The following is a 25,114-nucleotide window of genomic DNA, read 5'->3' on the forward strand; positions in this document are numbered from 1 at the left end:
GATGAAGTCGTAGAGAAGTTGACTGATCACAGTCATTGCCTCGAGTTGTCAGTGCTATCACATATTTTGGGAAAGACCGGTATAATGTACGCACAGCCCTAACAGCAAGTCGCCAGCTGATGCGGTCATCCACGATTATATCAAGGTATTGGTGTTGTTTCACCCGTGGTATACAAGAATCGTTCAGTCGAAAATTTTCATGGATGGTCGTGCTCTCTGTCGAGGATGATAGGCAATAGCTGCTGACTTAGACGAAGAAATCTGAAAAACATGTTTTTTGCCGCAAGTTAAAACGCACACAAAAGGAAGACACATAGAAGACAACATGGGCGGCACTTCCAACAGATTTAGTTTGGGCGGTGACCCAGGAATATATATGCACATGCACGCGTGCGCAGGCTGTTCACGAACCTACGTTATCCAGTGGTCAAACAATCTCGTTTCTGATTTTTAGAGAAAGATAGATGTATCGCTAATGCAACTTGAACCTTTATTTTTTATATAATAAGCTTCCATTAGCTCATGTGCTGTTTGATTTCTGCTTCTGCCCAAGAATCTTATTAATTTCAGAAAAACGTGGTTTTCACATGCAGGCCTTGCAGTGCGCTGGCATATGTGCCACGCCATCTTTCATTAGATTTAGTTCGTGTTCCCTGGCTCGTTCATTAATGCAGCGTCCAGTCTGTCCTATGTAGTACTTGCCGCACTCAAGGGGAATTTCGTACACCACCCCCGTGGCGCATTGTCCGTAGGACGCGCCATGTTTCTTGCCACAGCCTGGCGAACCTGTCTCCTCGCGAGCGGTTGTCGAACAGAGTCGATCCACTTTGACGGGGGCAGGAAAGGCATGGGTATGCCACACCTGCCTGCCAACTTCTTGAGGTATATGGGAGACCTTATGAACATAAGGAATCACTGCTGGTCTTACGGTTCTGGCACTTTCTTCCTCCCTTGTGGCGCTGGTATACCGTCAACCTTCCGTAAAACGTTTTCGGTGACAGATGTCACCAACGAGTCAGGGAACCGTGCTGCTTTAAGTCGTTTGATCTGATTATCGAACGAGGCCTGCATCGTGTGTGTACACGATTTCCCGAGGGCAGACTCCAAGCAGAGCATAGCAATTCCACGCTTGACAGTTTTGGAATGACAAGAATCATACGCTTTAAGGGCCAGTAATCCATAACGTGATATCGCTGGCATAGACTGCGACTCCTATCGGATAGTGCTCCCTCTCGGGAAGGCAGCGAGGTAGGCCTTCAAGCGCACAGATGAAGAAACGCTGCTCGGAGGAACTCCACAAGTAGCAGGGCGAGCTTCGCTTGTCACGTGACTGACACGACACTTCATTGTTCTGTGCAATAAAAAGTTTCAAGCGTAGTCAAGTGTGCGGCCTTCTACACGAGCATACTTGAGGGCTTCGAGAATGACCACGCGTGGGAGTGAGGTGAAGGTAAGCTTGATATCGAGTAATGTAGTGTACACACAGAGACGATTGTACTGTGCAGACTCCAGCGATGATGCCAGGTCCGCTGTATATAGTCTGATGCGGAGCTGCTTTGGCGAAAGCCACTAATAACTTCGTGAAAGAAGTAATTCCTGCGAAGTAGACGAGTATAAGGTGGCTAATTCATAACATGCGCTCTTGTAACTTTCCATCATGAGGTGAGAGAAAGATGGGACGATAAGACTTAAAGAGGTTTGTCGCACGTTCTGATTTAAGCACAGGTGTGACGATGAATGACTTCCAATCCAGTGTAATTTTGCCAGAGCGCGAAATGTAATTGTATTCATTCAACATTCCTTGGCAAAACGATTCATTACCTTCCTGAGTGACTGACGTGTTATTTCGTGTTGACCTGGGACACCACGACACTTCTATAGTTGAAATTCATGTCGTATTTTTTCGCTACAGAAGTCCGCGTTGTAATCGCCCTCCGTTGTACTTTCAGCCAGTGGGCCATCGTGAAGCTATATCCGTAAAAACCGTAGTCACAGGCGCAGATGAATCTACAAAATTCTGCGCTAGCGCTTATGCTGACTGAGTTGTAGAAGTAATGCACATGCTGCTAATTGTTTCGACGTATTTGGGGGGAGCGTAGGGCGCGGAATATCCTCTATATGTTCGTGCAGCCGCTATAAGCTTCTAGCGAATTGCAGAGCATTGTCCAAGAATTTCTCCGAAGCTGCTTGGAATGTCTTCGAGTGGATGCATTTCGAGTGGCCGTATACATTCAGATATATATATATATATATATATATATATATATATATATATATATATATATATATATATATATATATATATATATATATATATAACTGTCTAGATGTAAAAAAGAGTGCGGGCGATTAGATAACGTCAATAATTCGGTTAAGAATATGGTAAAGATAAGATATGTGCTATTGCGAATGCAAGACTATTGAGAGAACTTTACATGTTCGTGTTGGTGCCGTGCAACAAGCTAGAGGAACCCTTTACGCTGGTGAACTTGAATGAAAGCTGAAATGACAGCGCATGTTGAAAATAAATAAATAAATAAATAAATCCAACAGGGCGGAAAGTTTCACTTCGGAAGAATAACCCCGGTGAGAAATGGTCTCGTTAATTTATAGGCGTCTTATAGAGCGTCTTTCGCTCGATTTTATTAATTTCTTATCATTCAGCGTTCACGGCTAACCGATCCCGATGATAAGAAGGCCAAGGAAGAGCTTGCGAACAGCGTCCTGGCGAAAGGCATTGCTTTCGCCAGCACACTGCAAACGAAGCAGTGTACAGTCTTCGAACTTGCTGCTAAGTACGCCTGGTAGAACGAATTATGAACTCGCAATGCTAGGTATTTGGAGTGGTCATCATGTAGCATTGTGTAACGAAATATGAGTTTGACCCGCGACAGAGCAAACAAATTACACCGGCCGCACTGCTAATCTTCCAAACGTCACGTTGTCCCAGGGATTGACGGGAAGTCGTAAGCACGAAAGTCACAACAGCACCGCCGACGCTCATCAGTGGCCCTCGTCGCGTGATGATCCCAGCAACCATGCGTGGACACGCAGCGATTTTAAAGCAGGGTCGTTTAATTTGGCGTTTTACTAGCAGCAGGTATTCTGTTGCATTTGCCGCACCCCCGTCGTCCTCCAACATCGGCGAGGTCGCGATAAATTACGAATCTTTCGCCGATTTAGCAATGCCATTGGCCGGCCGTATTCGCTAATGATATGTCCAGCAACACGATTGGCTGACAACTGCTCTTCCGAACAGTTCTAACGTAAGCATGTTTTGTTCTTTTTGGATCCGAGCTCATCTTCTGAAATGAAATATGCTGGCGGCTCTTTTCGTTTTTGTTTATTTATCTAAAAAAAGGGGGAGGCGGACGTTCTTCTTCCTTCTCTCTTTGTTTTGCGTCCTGTTCTGCATGCATGCGGACGCCGAGCGAGGCTCATTAGAGCGTGCCTCCTGGCTGTGGTAATACTCTTCCTTAGCTCGGGCTGTACTTAACAGGCGCAGCTTGAACGTAATTGCGAGGCTGAGACCATCGGTCGCGGCATGGAACGTGGTACGAGGGTCGCGCGTGCTTTCCCTTCGGCCGGCGAGCGTGCCGTCGAATTAAGGCCAGAATACATGGAGCGAATATGCGACGAATAGTCGGCGTTCGACGCCCGGCGGCGTTTTTTTTTTTTTTGTCATGTGTTTCACTACAGCGCTTTTGCCTCGTCTAGCCACACTGATAACAACGCAGCGGCTCGCCGGCGGCGGCCGCCGTGTCTTCGCTCCATGTAGCGCAGCCCGATGAACATACGGAGTCGCGCCGCGGCAGATTTTCTGCCGCCCGAACTTCGTCGTGAAAGTTCGCTCCATGTATTCTGGCCTTAAAAAACGGCACTGGCGACAGGGAAACGCTGAAGTGTCGGCCATTCCACGCGCGCGGTCGGCCGCCAGTACCAGCGACGCCGCGGTCCCTGTGGCGCCAGGTGCCGCCGGTCGCGGAGGCGTACGCGTCGCGTCTGGCTCTGCTCTGGCTCGAACGGCAGCTTCTATACGTGTTTGGGGCGTTGGCCGCAATGGGGGCAGCCATTTGTCGCGATTAGCTTCTGCTGATACGGCCATTCGGCGCACTTGCCCCGCCCTTTCCTCTATAGCCTGTCGTGTATTGAGCGGCACTAATCCTGCCTTCTCTCTCTCTCACCCAACTTCCCCATTTGTCCCTTTTTTTTTGCAGGTGAGTGCTTTCGCCGACGGCGTGTCTCTTCTACCGTGGTCTCAGAGCGCCAGAGCTCCTATGTGTTGCGCGCTCCCCCATCCAGGACGGCGCGGGCACACGAGGTGATGTACACAAGACGCGCCTTGGGTCGCGCAAGTTGTGCTTCGGTGCGTCTCTTGCTTGTTCGCTCTGCTTGTGTATTTCTTTCTTGAGCTTTTGGTCGAGCTCTGAACTCACGCAGTGACTAATTAGCGTGCGTTCATGGCTCAGACTTCGTCGCGCACCCTTGGAAAGCAGATCGTACGCGCCAAACTTACTGGCGCAGCGAAATGAGCTTTGCTCGTTTCATCTGCGCGATTGAATAACTGAATAATTGGATCTTGTGCCGCATATTCTCTTTTATCTTGCCTATACCCTTTTTTTTAGAAAGTGCTTCTGAGGATTCCATGTGACATAAAATAAAGCTCATGATTGTCTGCATTGCAGGTGGATTCTAATTCAAGATCAGCACCCGCCAAACTAAATTAATGCGGCTGATGCACTGATATCAAGGTATCATTCAAAACGTGCAGTCTTTTGACATATAAATAAACGTAGCCTGTATTCACAAAAGCCCTTCCGCTAGAATTGTTCCCGAAATCAAACTTCAGGCAATCCTGATGCTGGACATATATATTATTAGCTGCCAACGAATAGAAAACAAAAACTCCATGGGCGCTTCTCCCTCTTTCTTAATTTAATATACCGCGAAGACCAGCCTTGCACACTGAAACCAAGGAGAACCCCGTAGCTGGCAGCCTGCCGAAACGAACGCCGTTGATTGGTCGGCTCGCGTCGCTGACGTGCGAGTCCCCAATAGCAGAGAGAAAGAGAGAGTGAGAGAGAGATGGGAAGGGAACGAGGGAGAAAAAAAAAATGAAAGTGATACAGAAAAATTAGCTGTACAAGCTACCACCAATGGGAATTGAAGTCATATTACTACAGAAATATGAAGCGGAGAGGTGGACGCGCTTGCCATTGAGCTATCATGCAGCTTTTTTAACTTTTTTTTTTCTTTACTTAGCGAGTACGGGCTCTAGTTCTTACGTGCAATACAACAGTTCGTAAGGGCAGCTACCCGGCCAGCCATGATGTTGGACGGATTGTTAGCGGAGGCGGCTGGCCAGTGGCAAAGATCACGTACGAATGAACAGCTTCGTGGATTTGGCCGCTGGTTCGTGTGCTCACACAGTAGCAGGACCTATATATCTGAACGTCAGCAATAATAAGTCGAACTGAAAGCATTCCTATGTTTTGCTCTGCGCAAATTAAGCGTGCAAAGTTATTCGATATTGAGTCCACGTGCGCCATGTATACAATGTAACTCTGCGTCCGCTGCAAATGCCTGATTACAGTATTATGTGCGCGTGCACAGGCAGTAAGCGCGGAGTTGCAGTGCTTTTTATGTTTCAAACAATAAGCGGTGCTTAGTGGCGTATACGTTAGAAAGTGTGGCTGTGAGCGCGCTCTTTTTGGCAGTCGGGAGAACGTGCGCACTTTAGGTCGATGCCATTTCTTCGTATCGTTTGTTCCGTTCCAGTAAATTACCGCTGTCATCTGAATGATATATAAGAAAAACGACGGCAAGACTGGCTTTTGTTCTCGCCGTAATTCACTTACGAAAATGTAGAAAATTGGCCGCCAATAAAGTCAGATGATCTCTCTCCCCATCCGGCAAAGGAAATCTCAAAAGTAAGATAAAAAAAAGAACGAAAGGGAGAAAAATGAAGTATTTCCAAATGTTTAGATACGGCATGCTCAAATGCTTCCACCTATTTAGTTTAGCTCGTTTGCTAACATTCGGCGGCGGAGAATGCCCGCGGCTCACGGTTTCACTTCGGTGTCGCAAGCCCGCAGGCTGTGTCGTTGCTGCCGCCCCCCTTCCCCCTCTCCCCCCATTTGCAGACACGCACGAACGTTCTGTCTCTTTGGTCGTGTTCATTCTACGACATGCAGCCACAGGACGGGGCCCAGCATCATTCCTTAATGGAGACTATCCGGAGCCAGCATTCTCGTTTCCGACAATCATCATGTATAGCGCTTGGCAACTGCGGGTAGGGAGCACGCGACGCAAGGCGTTACTTTAATTGAGAACATTGCACACTGTTATATCAGGTTTTTGGGAAAATATCGTGCGCGCAAACGCAACCTTGGTGCGAATAATACACAGGGCCGTTTGTACACAAAGTGCAATCTTTTCACACTACTCTCATAAAATTGATTAAGCTATACTTACAACACATCCAAAGGCACTCGAAAAAAAACGTCATTATAGCTGACAGGAACATATAAACAGGGTGCGATTGAAGCTGTCGAGTCGCTCTAAACATTTCTCTACGACGCCCGTTAACGACGTGATAAGACATAGTCACACTTATAACCAGGTGTTCAACGGTAATAACTGCGTCGGCCGAGACGACGGGGCAGTTGCCGAGGATGCGGCAGTGGACGAACCGCGGGGCCCCTTGTCGACGCTGTCAGGATTGGGGGCTCAATCCCATCGCTCGTGATCCGTTGTCAAGATTGGAGTCAGGCATGAATTAGAAGGTAGCTGGCCCATGCCGTCGTCCAACTCATCCACGCTGAGGACGTTGATGAAGGGAAGGACTGCTTCTCATCGAGAACGAGGAATATGGGTTTATTTACGGTATTTATATCAGTTTAACATGACTGTTTGAGAAAGCACATCAGTCTAACATGACTGCTTGAGAGAGAGTGACCTGAGCAGCCGCACAACAGCGGTTTTTAAACACTCGGTACTCTCCCGATACAAGGTGATGCGAACGTTCGTTTCGTCATCGCAAACTAGCCGCCTCCCCGCAGGACGGTCTACGCACACAAATGCACACACGTTCGAATGTCCGGAACCGACGTCAAAGGGGCCCCGTAGAACTCGGAGCCATTCCGGGTAGCGCGTTGGGGAGTTTGAGAACAATAGTTGGCCCGCCGAACTCATTCCGTCACAATGTCGATTTAGTCACGCTGTGGCTAGTAGTTGGCGACGACGCTCCCGGAATGTTGCCGTCATAGTCGTAAGTGGGTGGCGATCTTGCACTACAGCTGGCCATTCTTAACAACGCTTGGTAGTCGCGACCAGCACGGTCGATGAGCGGGTCCCAGCTACGTTCTCCGGGAGACGTCAGTAGGGCCACGTGCTGGACGGTTGGCGCACGGGACGTGCCCGCGCTCTTCGGGAAGTGTCGGTCGGGCTGGGGCGCGGGAGCAGCACTCAGCAACGGTCAGCGGGCCCCGGGTTGTACGGCAGGCCCGGGTCCTCTCGTCTGACCGGCCAGGCGGCTCCATCCACCCGGCTCAGTTCGTCCGCGGACCGTCGCCCGCGGTCATCCACGGAACAGTCCGCTCCACTGGAATAGCAGGGCTGCCTCCTGGCTCCGCCTAGGCACGCTTTTCTTCTCCCCGCTCCACGAACCGGCACCGGCTCCTTGTCGCGAGCGATCCGAGCCCTCGCAGCGCGCGATCTCCTCTTCCTTCTCCCTTTTTTAATTTGCCGCCACCTATTTTTCCGGGCTGTGGCTTCTTCCTTCTTTGGCTTATGCTGCATTGGTCAAGGACGTCTCACAGCACAAGCAGGACGTCCAGCGCATATCACAGACACGAACATGCTCAATAGAGTTAGTCTTTGTCCTGTCTCCCTGTTTGCGCTGCTATTGCCAACCACGCCATTGCGGCATTCGAGGCTGCCTTATGGGAGGATTAGCAGCTGTGTTCTCCGTCTGCTCTGCGCTGTTTCAATATTTAACTTGCGGCTGGAGACAGCGACCGTTTCGCAACCGAGAAGGGCCTTCAATGCAGCGTGATACTATGCTTTCTCCGATTCTCGTCGTATGCTGCTGCCCAGAGGAGGGACCTATACGTCAGCTATGCCTTATACTTTTTACCGATATAGCGGCACTCTCGTTAGGACTGGCTTTGTCCGTAAATGATGTGGAGCGTATATTTCCAAAGGTGGCTCGAAGTCACCGCATCGACGTGAATGCGGGAGAGTTCGGTGCAATAATAATAATAATAATAATAATAATAATAATAATAATAATAATAATAATAATAATAATAATAATAATAATGTTTTATTTCCCATCAATACCAAAAATGATAATGGAGGGGGCCGGAACGAAAGCGACAATGCGCTTTACGGAGTTCCTACTCCCATTACAACAGGCAGCAGTAGTGGGGTATACAGTGCAGAAACAATTGGGTGCACATACGTAAATAATGCTGGTTCAGCAGTTGAACCAAGGAAGAAAATGAAAGGAAAGAAAAGAAAGGACAGACACATTTGTTGATGTTGGCAAAGAAGAAAAAAAACGAAAATATATACATGTACACATCTACATGCATATATACATGAACACACACACACACACACACACACACACACACACACACACACACACACACACACACACACACACACACACACACACACACACACACACACACACACACACACACACACACACACACATATCCTTTTGGAGAAAGGGGGTAAAGCGGAGTGGTTATTCTTGCTTTATTTTCTCACGAGAAATTTGCGTATGCCCGAGTAATTGATGTGCGGAAAACTAACTTGCGCGTCGATCCATTCATGTAATGTGAAGAGTATTAATTAATTAATTAATTAATTAATTAATTAACTCTCAATGCCATTGCGGTGTTGCAGAGAGGAGGGGTGTTACATGTTCAAAATGTCAGTCTTGAATGAGGCATGCTGACGGTTCCTGGCGATAAGGCGGGGAGGGGATTCCATTCGGATGATGTCTTCGGCACGTAGGAGTGGAAGTACGTGTTGGTTTGGCAGAACGGCACTTGAACTTTGAAGTTAGGGTCGACGCGGGATGAAAGGTAACAGGGTGGCGAGAACAGTGTTCGTTTCAGTTCAGGATTCGTAAAGAAGATTTTTTGAAATAGACATAGGCGGACCTGGTTCCTTCTGATAGAAAGGTTAGGAAGGTCTAGAGAAATTTTCATTGAAGTAATACTGGCGGTCCGAGAATAATTAGCAACAATGAACCGAGCTGAACGATTTTGGATGACTTCAAGTGCGTTTACAAGTGTAGAAGGGTGAGGATCCCAGATTGAAGAAGCGTACTCGAGTTTCGACCTGACTAAAGATTTATAAAGAAGTTTTAAGGAAAGAAGAGGCAAAGCAATGTTACGTAGCAAAAAACCAAGAGTGCGATTAGGATTCTTAATGACGTAGTTAATATGCGTATTCCATGATAAATTGTTATCTATGTGGACACCTAGGTATCTATAGCTATTGACAGATAACAACTGAAAATTATTAATGGAATAAACAGAGATAGTACAGTCAGCAGTTCTTCAGGAAATCCTCATTATTCTGCATTTGTTAACATTCAATTTCATGGACCAGAGTTAATACCAAGAAGTAATACTGTCAAGATCACATTGAAGTTGAGAAGAATCATGAGGGTTATTTGTTACGCGGTAGGGGACACAATCTTCGGCAAATAGCCTGATTGGTGATGTAACGCAGGTGAGAATGTCGTTAATGTAAATTAGAAACGACAGGGGTCCGAGGATGCAGCCTTGTGGTACTCCGGATGTGAGAGAACAGTTGCGCGAGTTATGGCCGTTAGCAGTTACATGGTGGATTCTGTTAGATAAGAAGCATTTAATCCACTGGAATAAATTTCAGTCAATGTTTAGCATACTTAGTTTTCGAAAAAGCAAACGATGAGAAATGGTGTCGAAGGCTTTTTGGAAATCAAGGAAAATACAGTTGATAATAGAGCCACTGTCAGATGCCGAAAATAGGTCGTTAGTAAAGAGTAGTAGAGTTTCGCATGAGTAGTGTTTTCTAAGACCAGGCTGATTGTTGTGAAGGAAGTTATCTTATTCGAGAAATGCGAATAAATTAGAATAGATAACGTGTTCGAGAAGCTTACACGGGATACTAGTCAAAGTGATGGGCCCGTAATTAGGAGGACTAGATGAGCCACCTGGTTTATTAACAGGAATCACCTTTCCCGCCTTCCAATCGTTGGGCATTGAAGCATGTTGCAATGACTGCGAAAAAAAGCTGCGAAAAAATGACGGCGCAATAAATGGCAGTCTGCTTCAGGAATTGAGGAGCGATTCCATCCATGCCAGGTGCTGATGTTTTCATTTTAAGTATGCGATTAAAAAGCCCTAATTGATCAATAATGATAGGTTCCATACAAATAATTAATAGATCCGCACCGCTGCAGCATCACACCATCTACTGGTTCCCGGCACACCTCGGAGAGATCGAGGACGCCCCTCGCAATCTCCATGAGATGGCTCACAGGAGCGCGCGAGACCTAACCTTCCGCGACGCCACCTATTCTGGTCGTGACCATCCCAGCGAGAATCGGGACCCTCCCTCCACATATAACGAGATCATAAAGCACTTTTGTCTAGACCGCAGAATATACAGCACACCTCACAATAAGCTCACCAGGCCTCAAGCCCTGACGTTCAGAATGCTTCAAACAAACACGTACCCCACGCAGAACAGACTACATCACTACATGCATGACCTACAATCATCATCATCATCATCATCATCATCATCATCATCATCCTCGTCACGCCCACTGCAGGGCAAAGGCCTCTCCCATATTTCTCCAACCACCCCGGTCATGTACTAATTGTGGCCATGCCGTCCCTGCAAACTTCTTAATCTCATCCGCCCACCTAACTTTCTGCCGCCCCCTGCTACGCTTCCCTTCCCTTGGAATCCAGTCCGTAACCCTTAATGACCACCGGTTATCTTCCCTCCTCATTACATGTCCTGCCCATGCCCATTTCTTTTTCTTGATTTCAACTAAGATGTCATTAACTCGCGTTTGTTCCCTCACCCAATCTGCCTGACCTATACAAAACATCATATTGCGAAAATTGCCATAGCACACTAGACGTACATCACTTGCTCTGGCCGTGTGGTCGGACCCACGCAAACAAGGATCAAGACTCCGCCAGGCTACAAGAAGCGTTACGCAGCACGGACCTGGCGGAGCAGCTCTGGGCTGTCCAGCGAGCCCACGATGTGGCCAGGGAGTTACAACTCCCGGTCCCAACGTGGGAGTAGCCCGCTCTATGGGACCTTGCGCCCCGTAGCTCGCAGGACCTTTCTATAAAGTTACTCCATCCATCCATACAAGGAAGTCCAGAATCGGTAAATCATTAGAGTTGTCAGTAGGAAATCCATTTATAAAAACGTCCTGCAAGACTTCACAGCACCTGTCACTTGCAATCGCTGAACCAAGTTCATTACAAAGTTCAATGTTTTTATTTTTCGGACGATTAACAATGTTCCAGAACTTACGAGGGTTAGACTGTAAAATACAAGGAAGTGTATCGCCAAAGAAAGCATGTTTAGCAATTGCACATGTTTGTTTGTACTCTAACGTAGCGTTCTGATAAGCCGCCCGTCTCTCCGTGGTTTCAGGTGATATAGCGCTGCGGTACAATCGCTTTTTTTTTATTACGCAAGCTAAAAAGTGGTAGTGTAAACTATGGAGAGCGGAACGCCGCTCGAACAGTTCGCATGGGAACATAGCAATCTATTAGTGAGTTAATCTTATTTTTGAACGATACCCAATTATCTTCCACAGAGCGACCTGAAGTGCATTCAATTTGTTGTTCAACCCGCCGTGGTTGCTCAGTGGCTATGGTGTTCGGCTGCTGAGCACGAGGTTGCGGGATCGAATCCCGGCCACGGCGGCCGCATTTCAATGGTGGCGAAATGAGAAAACATCCGTGTACTTAGATACAGGTGCACGTTAAAGAACCCCAGGTGGTCGAAATTTCCGGAGTTCTCCACTACCGCGTGCCTCATAATGAGAAAGTGGTTTTGGCACGTAAAACCCCATAATTTAATTTAATGTATTGTTCAGTAAGAACTTCTAATTCCAAACATATAGATACGAAATCAGCTTTGACATAATCTTTTATAACTTTAGTTGCACGAAGAGGACACTGTGGCTGAAATTCCCAAGTGTACAATGCAATGGTCATTAAGGCCAGGTAAGTAATAAGTCGATGAAATCACAGAAGGATTTGTTGTGAAAACCAAGTCAAGTGTACTACAAGGAGGTGCTGTGATGCGCATGGGTTCAAAGATTACTTGGTAAAAATTAAAATCATTCCATACATTTATGAAAAGTTTGCTTTCCGCTGTATGCCAGCCAACTGATCCTTCCACATTGCTCCAAGTAATATCTGGAAAGTTAAAATCCGCCATTAAGAATATTTGCGAATTTGGGTATCGGACATATACTGCGTACAAGCAGTCATACACGTTCTCGCAAAAGTTCGACGAGCAGTGAAGCGGACTGTAGCAAGCACACAAAACAACATCTTGATATCCAAAGCGAATGCATGCGCATACCAGTTCAAGTAGCGAAGGTGTACGAATTATGTTAGAGAATTAAGTTATGTAACTGATAGTGCAGCATTTGCCGTCCGTAGTTAGTCCGTGTAGTCGGTAAAACCCAGTGAGTTTTGTGACTATGTGGATACGGGTATTGGAATAAGGTTAACAACTCAAGTCTATAAAAAAGCTGTCCTGGCGCTTTTTTAACTCCGCTTTGTACCTACTCAGCAGCCTGTAGTGGTATAAACTAACTATATTAACAATATCAAACTGAATGAAAAAATTCCTTGTTATGTGTCTGTAAAGCAGCGCATAGATTATCCTAAGTTACCGTTTTTATATGATGGATATTTTCTGTAGGTTTGATTTTGCGGTCCTGGCCCACACAACTGTGCAGTAGTTTCAAGAGGAGGAAAATAAAAAGTTATACAAGATTAATTTTACTTATCGCGGCAAAATGCTTCTATGGCGCGGCAGAAGGCCTACTACTGGGGATGTTTTAAAGAGGATATGGTTGATGTCGTCGGCCCATTGCGTGTTTTCTGAAAAGTATGCCCCAAGTGATTTAAAAGATAGCACTATCTCATTAGCGCCTCATTAAAAGATTTGGAGCTGCTTAAAAGATATAAATTTAGCATTAAGCAAAATTACATTCTTGTTAAGCTATCTAAGTTAAAACATAAACGTGCACATACGATTCCCGTGCCGCTGGTGATTGGTTTATACCAAAAACACGTACGAATTATGGTCGACAAATTATTTCTTATCGACTACCCTCTCTATTAAATTCATGCAATGACTTTACCCTATAGAAGAGTGATTTTGTTTTGTTGTTTTGTTTGCTTTTGCGTGTAAATCAACCCTAGAGAGAAAGTTGTAAGATGCTTTTCTTTTTGTTGCTGTATAAATGGCTACATTGTACTTACCATCTATGCTCGTATAAGCCAAGCTTTTTGTAGGGGGCGTAGACCTTCGCCAAGCCTGTGAAAGGCTTTTTGCCTACGTCCCCATCATTATCTCAATAATGTAAATAAAGTTTATGTCTCTCTGTTCTGTCTGTCTGTCAAAGATCATAATAGGCCTATATTTAGGATGAACAACGATAGCTTTAGACTTCGATACAATGGCAGAAAGCAAGTTGGCATCAGATAATTTCTTTAGTTTTCACAGTAAATTATTCGCTTTAGTTCATGCGTTATTATAGTTCTCACCGGAAATAAATGTACTGGTGTCTTCTGCACATATTACAGATCTGACGACTGTATAAATGGTTACGATGTCATTTACGTAGATATTAAAAAGTAGTGGCCCAAGGATACTGCCTTGAGGCACCCCGCAGACAACACTACGTAAAAGGGACTTTAACTGATTAATTTGAACCCACTGCGTCCGTGGTGACAAAAAAAATTATGGTGTTTTACATGCCAAAACCACGATCTGATTATTAGGCATGCCATAGTGGGGGACTCCGGAAATTTGTACCTCCTGGGGTTCTTTAACGTGAACCTAAATCTAAGTACACGGGTGTTCTCGCATTTTGCCCCCATCGAAATGCGGCAGCCGTGGCCGTGATTCGATCCCGCGACCTCGAACCACAAATTAATAACAAGTAAGACTTAATCAAGAGGACGGCATGACCTCGTATCCCGTACAGTTCTAACTTTTGAAAGAGGATATCGTGATTTATTCGATTGAATGCTTTTTGGTAAACTACAAAGATTGTTAAGACAATTTTATACTGTTCGAAACACTCTAATATACGTATATTCTTTGTGATGAAGCATGGCAACTTCAGTCGAGCGAGTTTTTGTAAACCGTATTGTTGGGAGTCAGTGAATATATTGTGGACGAAATTTCTCTGCACGTCGAAGAATTACTTTTTCGAGACCCTTAGAAAAAAAAAAAAAAACTGGACGAATGCTAACAGGCCGATAACTTGAAAAGTCATCTGTAGCACTTTGTTCTTTTTTTTTTTGCAGGACGGTTACCATGGCAATTTGCATGCATGAAGGAAATTGCGCAGATTGTTAACATAGACTATATAGATCTGCTAGTTAATCAGATATGACATCGATTACGTATTTGTCAGGACGTGTTTGAATGTCATTAACGTCAGAAAATGCACTGTTCATTCCAGAAAATATGCCTATTATTTCGTTTATGTCGACTGGTTCTAAATATATGGTTGGTGAATGCCTCTTAATGGCTAGTATAGACTTATCTATTCGACAATTGAACTCGTCAGTGAAGCAGCCATTGAATGTATCAGTGAGAGGTTTGTCCGCCTATTGGCGGTTATTATGAGTAACCCTCCCCACTGGCCTACGGCCGATATTGGAAGGATCTAGTAACGCAAGTTTTTTCCAAAGTCTATCCGAACATTTTACTGTGCATTCAAAGTATTTTTCGTAATAGCTTCGTTTTGTATATCGAATGTCGGCAATTAGTTTATTTCTGTACTTCTTGAAGTCATTTAGGGCGGTCATGCTTTTGCTGGTGATAAACAATTTATACAATACGTTATTTTTTCTCTAATGCGAGCATGTATTTTACGGCTTATCCAGGGTTTTTTTTTTTCTTTTACGGATTCTTTTTTCGTTAAAGGGAAAGTGTTTTTCGTATATTGTACCAACGTTCTCTAAAAACAGTTGATACGCGGTGTTCGCATCATTTGCTCTATATATATATTACTCCAATCTATATTAGATATGTCAACGCTGTTACGATCGGCCAGCGGGGGTAGTGACCTTCTAGCCTGTCCTGCCCCACTGTGACGAATTGGTTCGTGAAACTAACAATGCGTCCCCCTCCGACAGACATGCGGCGCCCGCAAAGCGAGACACGTTTGGTGGACCGAGTATTGCTTGTTGGTTCACTGTCGCCTTCACGGACCAATTGGAGCAAGAAAACTCCCGGAAAAGGGTGTTCTAAGGCGTTCCCTCATGGACACCGGTAACCGCCACGGTCGTTTGACAAATGTTCCAGCTAACCGCGGGGTCATCCTAGGGACCAAGACACGCCAGCTTGCGTCAGGCGTGGTCATTCCCATCTACGAAGCCCCCCTCCTTCGTGCGTGTTCAGTGAACAAAGGTGCGGGAATGATTGTGTGAACCCTCGCCCTCAAAGTGGGTCCTTCGACGACTTTGGACGCTCCGATTGAACGAAGAGGGAGGGGGGTGGCAGATTTCTCTCGCTTAGGGATCTAGGGAGTACAGAGGGGACTTAAGCAGCCGTTTTCGGCTCCTCGGTGTGCTTTACTTCAGTCATTCTAGGGGTATGAGATGTAACATTTTCCACTCTTCACGTAGATATTGTAAATAAGCCCAGTACTCCTCGTTCTCGACGACATGTTCTTCCCTTCAACAACGTCCTTAGCGCGGATGAGTCGGACGACGGCATGAGCCAGTTACCCTTTTTTACATGCCCGACCACAACTCTTACAACGCGGAATCTGTCCAGTGGGCCGGCTGTTACGAGCTGATAAATTTCCTTAGTCCGAGATACTTGTTTGGGGAATTGCTTTCTGGCAGAAAATGCATATGCCCAAGTTATCACTCAAATCACAGCACGTAACTCATGAATATACGTTTGACATGTCAATGTTAGTGATGAACAGGTCCAAGAGTGTTTCAGAGGTCGCTGTGATACGGGTAGGTATTTTTGTTGTAATAGCGAATCCGTAGCAGCGTAAAAACAGACCGAAACTAGAAGTTAGAAGACGCTAGCTGCTGGGCCCGACGTCTAACGGTAGCTGCTGGGCACGTTTGGGCCTAGCAACTAACGTTAGACGTCGCTGGCTGGATCCTGAGCGCCCGGAGACCACTGTTCCCGCGCTCTACGCAAGGGTGACGCGCGCTGTACATGGCGCTTCCGTTGGCAAAAGTATGCGGACGAGGGATTCCGTGGTGAAGCCGATTTTCTTCTCCACCTATGAATGTAACCTGAAAATTGAAGACTGCAAGCCAAACATGACATAGCGAACTTTCCAGTGCACGCGTAAATTTCAGTTTGCACATCTGGGGCGCTATAACGTAAAGCTATTGCAAACTTTTCTGTTCCAATTCTGCAATCAGCCCTCCGCGATTGGTCAAAAACTTTTTTGGGCCACCCCCACTTCACCTGTCAGTCACGCGACCTCAGGCATTGCCCGATAGCTCCCCATCTGATATGACGGGTACACTCTAATTATGCATGATTGGACTGAACAAAAGAAAAATAGTTATTTCTGATTCGATGCCTTTTCGCGATTAGCCCTCGGCTATTGGTCAAACGTTTTTGGGCTGCACCCACTTCACCTACTGACACGCGACATCACAAAACCGCAAAAACTCACCTCGTCAAAGTGACGTGTACTCGTTAAAGACGCATTAATATGCCGAACAAAACTGAATTTTTCTCTGAATAGCCGCAGGCTGGCCCGTTCCGAAAGGAATAAAAGATGGCTGCTGCCGATCGCTCAGGCACTGGCTACTCGCACCTGCCGGAGAGCATGGTTTTATTTGCATACAATAAATTTTTTTGCTTGGCCGTGTAACGTTTTCGGGCACTTTCGGCACGTTTACGACCTCGCTCAGCGAACTTTTCTTTGCTGAGGATCCTTTTAAGCGACATTGTTAACCTTCCGTTGCATGCCGCCGTGATTTTCGGCCAGCCACCGCAAGCTAAGTATAGGGAAAACGGACCAATCGCAGACGCCGGCACCACCCTCTTCATCCGGTTAACGGTTTTCAGTGCACTGGCTCGGCCCCATATAATCCCTCTCCACTTGAGCATGCTCTTCGCCTCTTATCAGCCAATTAGATAAGACAAGCCGCTCAGTGTAGGCAATGTTATTCGTTTTTCAAGCAAACAAATGTGACCTCCTATATACGAGGATAGCGTTTGACTGGTCTGTTTAAACAACCCTGCAGGTCACCGCCCTGTGCTTGCGTCGGTGGCTACGCAAATTTTATGTCAGGAGAATGGGATAAAAACATATTGGAATAGTTTTAGGTTATAGGGCCCGTCAATTATGAATAAATTCAAATATTTTGACTAGTCTGCTATCCGCACACCCAAACATGTCCAGCAGCTACCGTAAGACGTCGGGCCCAGCAGCTAGCGTTATTCGTCGCTGGCTGCCCCCGGAGGCCCCTGTTCCCACGCTCTACACAAGGGTGACGCCGACTGCACGGGCCTGTTTCCGCGGCATTCACCAGTACGGTGCTATGGTGCAGTCCATGAAGTAAGGTGTTATAGCTTGATGTGCTTTAGGTATGCAGGCCCGCTGCTTTCACATAGTGACGCAGAGCACATCTGATGCTAGGGCACAAACACAACAGACATTAATTATGTGGTGAAACACACTTGGCGAACGAATGAAATATTGAGAACGGCTGGCCTATAACGATGGGTTCAAAGCCTTTTAGACTAAAAAGAAAAGAAAAACAACAGGCTGCCTTGTATAAGATGAAATGTGTAAAGATTTAACCTATCCTTTCTGGTCGGCGTTTTCACTATTTCTTTCGTTGAACACACCTCCTCCCCACTAGACGAGATGTCATCGAGCCATCGATTTAGTCTGAAGCACGCATGTTCAATAGTGATACTTGATGCAGGAACTGAATATTCTGCTCATGTATCAACGAACTTTCCATCAACCTGTTGTAGCCAAGTGTCTGTGATGCAAGGAGTAATATACACCTCTTCCCCCACTTCTACTGCAAAGCTTGCGCAACAGCTCCGAATTGCCGCTTAGGCCGTCTGACAAGCTTGAACCTCAAAGCGGAATGAGCCCGCGCGCGGGGCGTGGCCGAGAGCCTTTGTAGATCATGAAATCTCTTTAAGGGCCACTTGGAAAGAGGGCCGGTGGAGTCGACTAAGATCCACGGTGCATTGCGCCTTCAGCCTGTACTGTAGAGCAGGCCGGCATGGGGTCACGAGGTAATGATTGCCTGAAAAGATGGTGAGGAGTCTAAGAAGTATGAAGGCTTGCCGTATTGCCCGAAGTTTTCTACGTATGCTGTAAGGCCTGCCTTGTATTTGTGAGTTCATTATTGTTTTGTGATATTTGTTACCGTGTACTCGAAGATTATAGATGGATATAGCACTGTGCGAAGGCTGGCTTACAGAAAACACGACTGTTCCGATTGTAACTGGACTTTTGTACGTATTTGGTGGCGAGCATGTGCTTCCGTCAGTGGAAAGACATAATTAGTACGTGTCGCGCATTAGTTATTAAATAGTAATTAGGACAAGCGGCTAGCCTGACTGGCCGGCTGTCGCAGGTTGTGACAAGCTGGTGCGGGCGCGCATATTGTCCTTCCTCACCAACACTGTTCACCTTTTTCGGCCGCCTTTCATCTTTTCCCGGCGTGGACAGTCAACCGAAATTCGCAGTTCTGCAGAGAGCCCCGAATACTTCCTCCCAAGCTTTGCAAGGTCATGCCTCTTGACGAACGCAAGGCGAGGATGCAGGTAGCTTAGTTGTCGTTCGCCTAGCAGTGTCCACGCTGGCTATGCTGTAGAAAAGACGCTCTTGCACACACTCCTCGCTCTCCTTTGCCCGCATGCCGCAGCCCTGAAGAATGATAACGGGAAGAACCAAGAGCGGCGTCCGGTGGATGAATGGATTCCGGTGGGGGTCTCGGCTGGGTTCGCGCAGCCGACGCATGCCCTTCCTTTCCTGTCTCTTCCGCTACGCGGTCACTCTCGCAGGCTCGGAAGGAGCCAGCCGATCGCTTCGTTGATTCCCGCCGCATGGCCGATAGTGGGTCACGCTCGCGACCTCGTCCGCCGCGTGGCGTGAGAGCGCGCGCTTTGTCCTATAGCTGTCGCCGTGCCTGACGTTGATCGGTATAGGACGGCGTTATTCTTATCGCGGAGCGCTTGTTGTGCTGAGCTTTTTGTGGATCAAGGTGACTTTCCTTTCTTTTTGGATTGCGGAATCATATCGGCCTCGCGATTGAATTTGTGTTCTCACTGCGAGCCCCGAAGAAACACCCTGATTGAACATTTCTGAAAGGACACTAAACGGCAGTATGTGGGCAGTTAGTTACCAATAGTGACGCCTTATTTGTGCCCCCGTTCAGGAATCATCTAGTTATGTTTTTTTTATGTGGAACAGTTAAACTTAAAATAATAGCTAGTATAGTTTGGACATTCGTTCTTGTACGTCGGTAATCAAGAAAAGAAACAATTCAGGCGACAAATAATTCCCCGTATAAACAATCTAATTATCGAGTAATTACACATTATGTTCTAATTACAGCCTTTAGAGAACATGTTTATATAATAACGCTAAAGACGGCCGCTGTGTAAGGATCGTTGGTGTACTGCAGAGATCACACCGCGAACGTGGTTCGAAATATTGCCGTGCGGTTGCCACGGTCGTTTACAGTCGCGGGGCGTTCTGACGATGAAGCGTGCGGCGAAGTTTCTACTCAATTCCCTGTGGCACAGCTCGATGACAATCGACGTGACGCCGTTGCCACCATCCTCTAGTTTTTTCCATTGTGCTATATTCGCTATGATATCGAGCTACAGGTGACAGCGCCGTTGCTGTGTTAGTGTGGATAGGAGGTCGGCGGCGCGCATTGAAATGCACACGGTTGCGCTTCGCTGTGGACGATTTGCCCCAATTTTATGATAACCAAGCGGACTGGCTGCAGTGAAGTGATGATTTGCCTTCCAGTGCCGCATTGTTGCACGAAATGCACCGAAAACTTCTTTTTAATTGAAAGAAGCGCAAACGACCATTCAGAGGGCGACTGGCTGGGACTAGGCCAAACAATGTGTGTTTTGCCACCTACTTGGGACTTTTTTGTGCGTGTGTCGCTGGCGTTCCCCGTGCTCTGCTAAAATTATTGTGGAACTTAATTATTACCGCATTCACTACAAATTATTCACTGGTTATAAAAAGCAAGCTTCCGTGTACAACAAAGGTAAAATAACAATGTAATGCGCGCTTTACATCACCACGCCGCTTTTTTTTTATCTGGCTGTGAAATGAAAACATTAAATGAGTTCAAATAAACAAACTAGGCCACTCTGAGTGACAGCACTTTAGGCCGGATCGCCATATTGTAGACGAAAATACATTTATCTCAGTAACGCTAACAACGCGCAATTCAAGCACAAACCTGTCCTTGCATGATTCCGCGCCAAGTTGTAGTTACGATTAGAAGCTAAAACAATTAGGTTGTTTATTTTCGCTATCAATGGCCGCTGTTTTCCTTCCGGCTAACAATTCAGCGCTGAAGGATGGAAAGAAGTTATGACATCAACCTTCCAACTCAGTGTTACGACGTCCTGCGTCTGGACACTGCTCTCACACATTATGCTCTCTAACACCCTATATTCGAGCTTTTTTTTGCCCCTGTCTTTTTTCTTTCTTTTTTTTTTAGGAGCGAGTCAAAACAGAAAAGCCCACGATTTACTTCTGAGGCAAAATAAACTCACCCTTATGGCATCGGGACCACATATGAAAAGAACACTTCAGGCCGCCGCGTATTATGTCGCGATTAGCATGAGGCAGTTATCATAATATAAAGTATATGACGCAATAATGAGTACTTGCTAACGGTTTTTTTTTTTACCGGCTGAAGGACATTCATGTCACCTCGTTCATGCTGCGTGGCATCAGAAAGATGTGGAGCAGTGGCGCACCGAAAGCGTGTGTGTCCCCCCCCCCCCCCCACACACCCAAATATCTGGGTTAGTATATAGCCCCTAGCCCCGACTCACCATCCCCGTCCCCGGTCAAGTTTTCTTCGCTGTATTTTTGCCAAACCACGAGGCACACTGAGAACATTGCGCATTCATTCTTTCCGCGTCCCGCTAACAATAATATTTTAAAAAATGACTAGAGTGACGTCCATTTATGTTTGTTGACTACGTCACGGGTATAAAAAGCATGAACCCTGTTCATGGGAATTACCGTGTTCAACTTTGTTATACAAATCTGTGCCGTAAAGCTTACAACTGAAATGTTAAACACCAAGTCATGGTCCGTTCGCATATTGAAAGCGAGAATTCGTAATGTCAATTATTACCTAGAATAAAAGCGTGACACATGCAGTGGTGCCAGCTTTTGTTTATTAGAAATGTTTCATAAACAGAAGCACGGAACCCAACTGTCCTGGTGGAAGATAGCAGAAAATGACGTTTTCTTTGAGTGGTACGGCCTACAAATTGCTTTTGTTCTATAGTGAACGTAGGGTCGGAAGTCTTTCGTTCGTAAGTGCTCTTTGCCATTGCTGGCCACCTTCACTAATAAAATGTCCAGCATCAGGACTGGCTGCAATTTCCTCTTAAAAACGATTCTAACGTTAGAGCTTTTTGGGAATGTGGGTCCTGTTTCTTCGTAATATTATCTAGCCATATGTTTCTCATAGCCGCACGGGCTCTCTCTCTCTCTCTCTCAAACAGAGAGAGAGAGATAGAGAGATCACATCGAAAGATAGCTTCAAACAAAGCATGCTTAGTGGCACTGTAAAAAAAAAGCTAGAAAAAGGGAATAACAGAAGGTTCCTCCCTTTCCTCCAAAGAATTAGAAAAATAAAAGGGTGCCAAAAAAGTCACTGTCAGGGCCTGAGCGCTTCACTGAATCTTGTCGCGCTCGGGAGCACCTGTTGCCATGGTAGGCCCAAGATCGTGCAGCGAACCATTGCTTCACACTTTCCTGTTTTTCTGCGAGATCGGGAAAAATGAAAATTCAACATATTTCACGAAAGCTCCACGTCGGCATATTGAAAGCTGGAGTCTTCGGAGTGTACCGCCTCCGCCCCCTCCCCCCCCCCCCTACCTTAGGCAGCGGCAGTTTTTTACGTGTCTGCCACAGGCGAAGGAACGCTCGTACAGCCGGCCCATTATAAACGACGCAAGGTGCATAGACTAACTTTGTAAGGAGAGTCTCTGCGGGAGTCGCTGTTTACACGTTGAACGACACTGCATACACAGCTCGCCCTGCCGATTGTTCCGGGAGCGGCAGCGCGAGATCTCTTCAGGGGTTTTAACAGTTCAGGGAACACGTATTTTGTCTCCGTAGTGTGAAGAGCGGAAACACGTGTATGCCTCTCTTCCGAAAGAGTCCGTTGCGAGTGGTCGAAGCGAACACCGAGCCCGAGCGCCGTCAAGCGCGAAGAGCGCTGCAGCGCGAGCTTTCTTCACGCCTCGGCGACTACTCGAGAAGGATTTTTTTGGAGAGGCTGTACCGTAAACAGTAGCACGGCCTTTGGCTCTCTCGTCTGGAGCTCGTTACAAGTATCGTTCAGCTTTGGACGACTCTGTAACGGCACATTTGTACGTGTTTTGACTGGTTCAAACTCTACGGACGATGTAATAACTACATGTCCGATTACAAAGCAGTCAGAAAACTTAGACGAGGATAACCTTTAAGTACTCCCTCCGTTGGGTTTCGTATGTGCTCAAGGCGGGAGTTATATCCTTCTTGCATAGGCCTGTTTACCTCGTGGTGAAGGAGGCACTCTACATACTACGTAGCATACCTATAGGATGGGATAATGTAACGGTTATATTCAAATTTTTTCCCTTTTTGAGCTTATTCGCTTGCCAGTGGCGCTACTCCGTCTGTTACGTTATCACCAAGGTGGGCCAGTTGTGAGCGGTCGGCAAGGAATAAACGACCGAAAGGAATCGTTGCCATGTATTTTCCCTTGGTTCCGTGCGCTGTTTCAAGCTCCGCTTGAAATTATGACGCTTCCAGAAGGCCCAATCAAAGGATTTCATTCACTCACCGGTTTATTCACTCCGCGTGTTGGCGGATTGTTCGCGTTACTTAGTGATTGGCCACATACAGAGGACAGCAAGTGAAAATGCGTCACAAAAGGCTTGATAAACCGTGTGCTCATTCATTGTAGTTACGCGTCCTCAACGATTGCAGAGAAGCGCCATCATCTTCATTAGAGTCGACAGAGAATGTGGCTGGTCTTTTCGTGAAAATTTTCTGGCTGTGCATGTGTACGGAGGATAAGCACATTGTAATGCACGGAGCGTTATGCGCACATAGGATGCCGTCAACGCTTGCCCTCAGGCCCGGCCACCATACTTCGATTGCTTCGTTGTTGAGCTCTGAAAAAAAAAATCACGCAGAATTTCCACTGGAGTTGTCCAAGTATGCGTAAACATTGTGCCCCTTGCTCATCTTTGCACAGCCCGGTGTCATTATCAATCTGATCAAACTTTATCCGACCAGTATAAACACTTATCAACCTTTATCGGTCGTTATCAACCATATCGGACTTGATCCGACCCTTATCAACGCTTATAGGTGGTTATCAACCTTATCGGATTCGATCCGACCCTTACTAACTCTTGTCGGTCTTTATCAACCTTATCACAATTGATCCGGCCCTTATGAACCCTCATCTGTCCTTATCGGACATGATACGGCCCTTACCAACCCTTATCGGTCCTTAGCAGTATTGACCCGATCAGAAAGTCCTTATCGCTTTTTAGCACCTTATCTATCCGCGTCGAACCATAATCAACCGTGATGAGACCCATATAATCCCTCATCACTGCTTGTCAGCCTTATCAACTCATTGACTGCTTATCTGTCAACGTTGCGCGACGCGAAGCGCAAGAGCCCTCAGCGATCGGTGGCATTTCGGTCGGTGAAGGAACGTCCCAACGGAAGGCACATCCCGCCGCCACCGAAACGCATCGGAGATGTGGCGTGTCTGGCATTAAATTCTCGCAAAGTCAGAATTTTCCTGATGTCTACAATGCTCAATGTCGGGCCTACATGTAGTCCGTGAGGTGGATTTTATTCCACTATCGCCAAATATTTCAACATAGCCTTCATAGACGCCGTTCTCCTTCGACATTTGCTTCGTACTGTGGGTACAACACATTCATAGGGTTCAGAGAGAGAGAGAGAGAAAACAAGGGTAGGAAAGGCAGGGAGGTCAACCAGAACAGCATCCGGTTTGCTACCCTACACTGGGGGTGGGGGAAAGGGGAATAGAAAGCGGAAGAAAGGGAGAGAGTAAACATTGAGTACGTGTGGGAGGCACACCATACACAAGGACACTATAAACGGTCTGCTAAGCCCGTGCACTTCAAGTACTGCACTAGTGCACGAATCGATTTTCGAGCCAGTGACGGGTGTGGCGACGGTCCGAGTATCTTTGACTCGGTGAAAGGTCTCGAGTCCAGTCTGCGTAAAGTTGCCCGCAGAGAGAGGCGTTGGACATCGTAGCGAGGGCAGGTACACAATAGGTGCTCGATGGTCTCCTCGCACCCACAGGGTTCAGATATATTCACATTGGCAAGCGGGGGTGTTTATCCCAGTGGGTAACACTCGGCTTATGATCGTGGGGAAGGTCGCCGCAGCCAACGTTTCTCCACTCGAATTTATTTGTTTTATAAATTATTTTGTTTATAACGATTCGTCTTGCGTGACGGAGGGACGTGTTTCCTCTTTGGGTCAGCATAGGAATGCTTACGCTTTAAAAGAAAGAAAGAAAAAAGCTTCGCTGAAAAGAAGACC

The sequence above is a fragment of the Dermacentor albipictus genome, chromosome 1 (assembly GCF_038994185.2).
Source record: "Dermacentor albipictus isolate Rhodes 1998 colony chromosome 1, USDA_Dalb.pri_finalv2, whole genome shotgun sequence".
NCBI lineage: Eukaryota > Metazoa > Arthropoda > Arachnida > Ixodida > Ixodidae > Dermacentor > Dermacentor albipictus.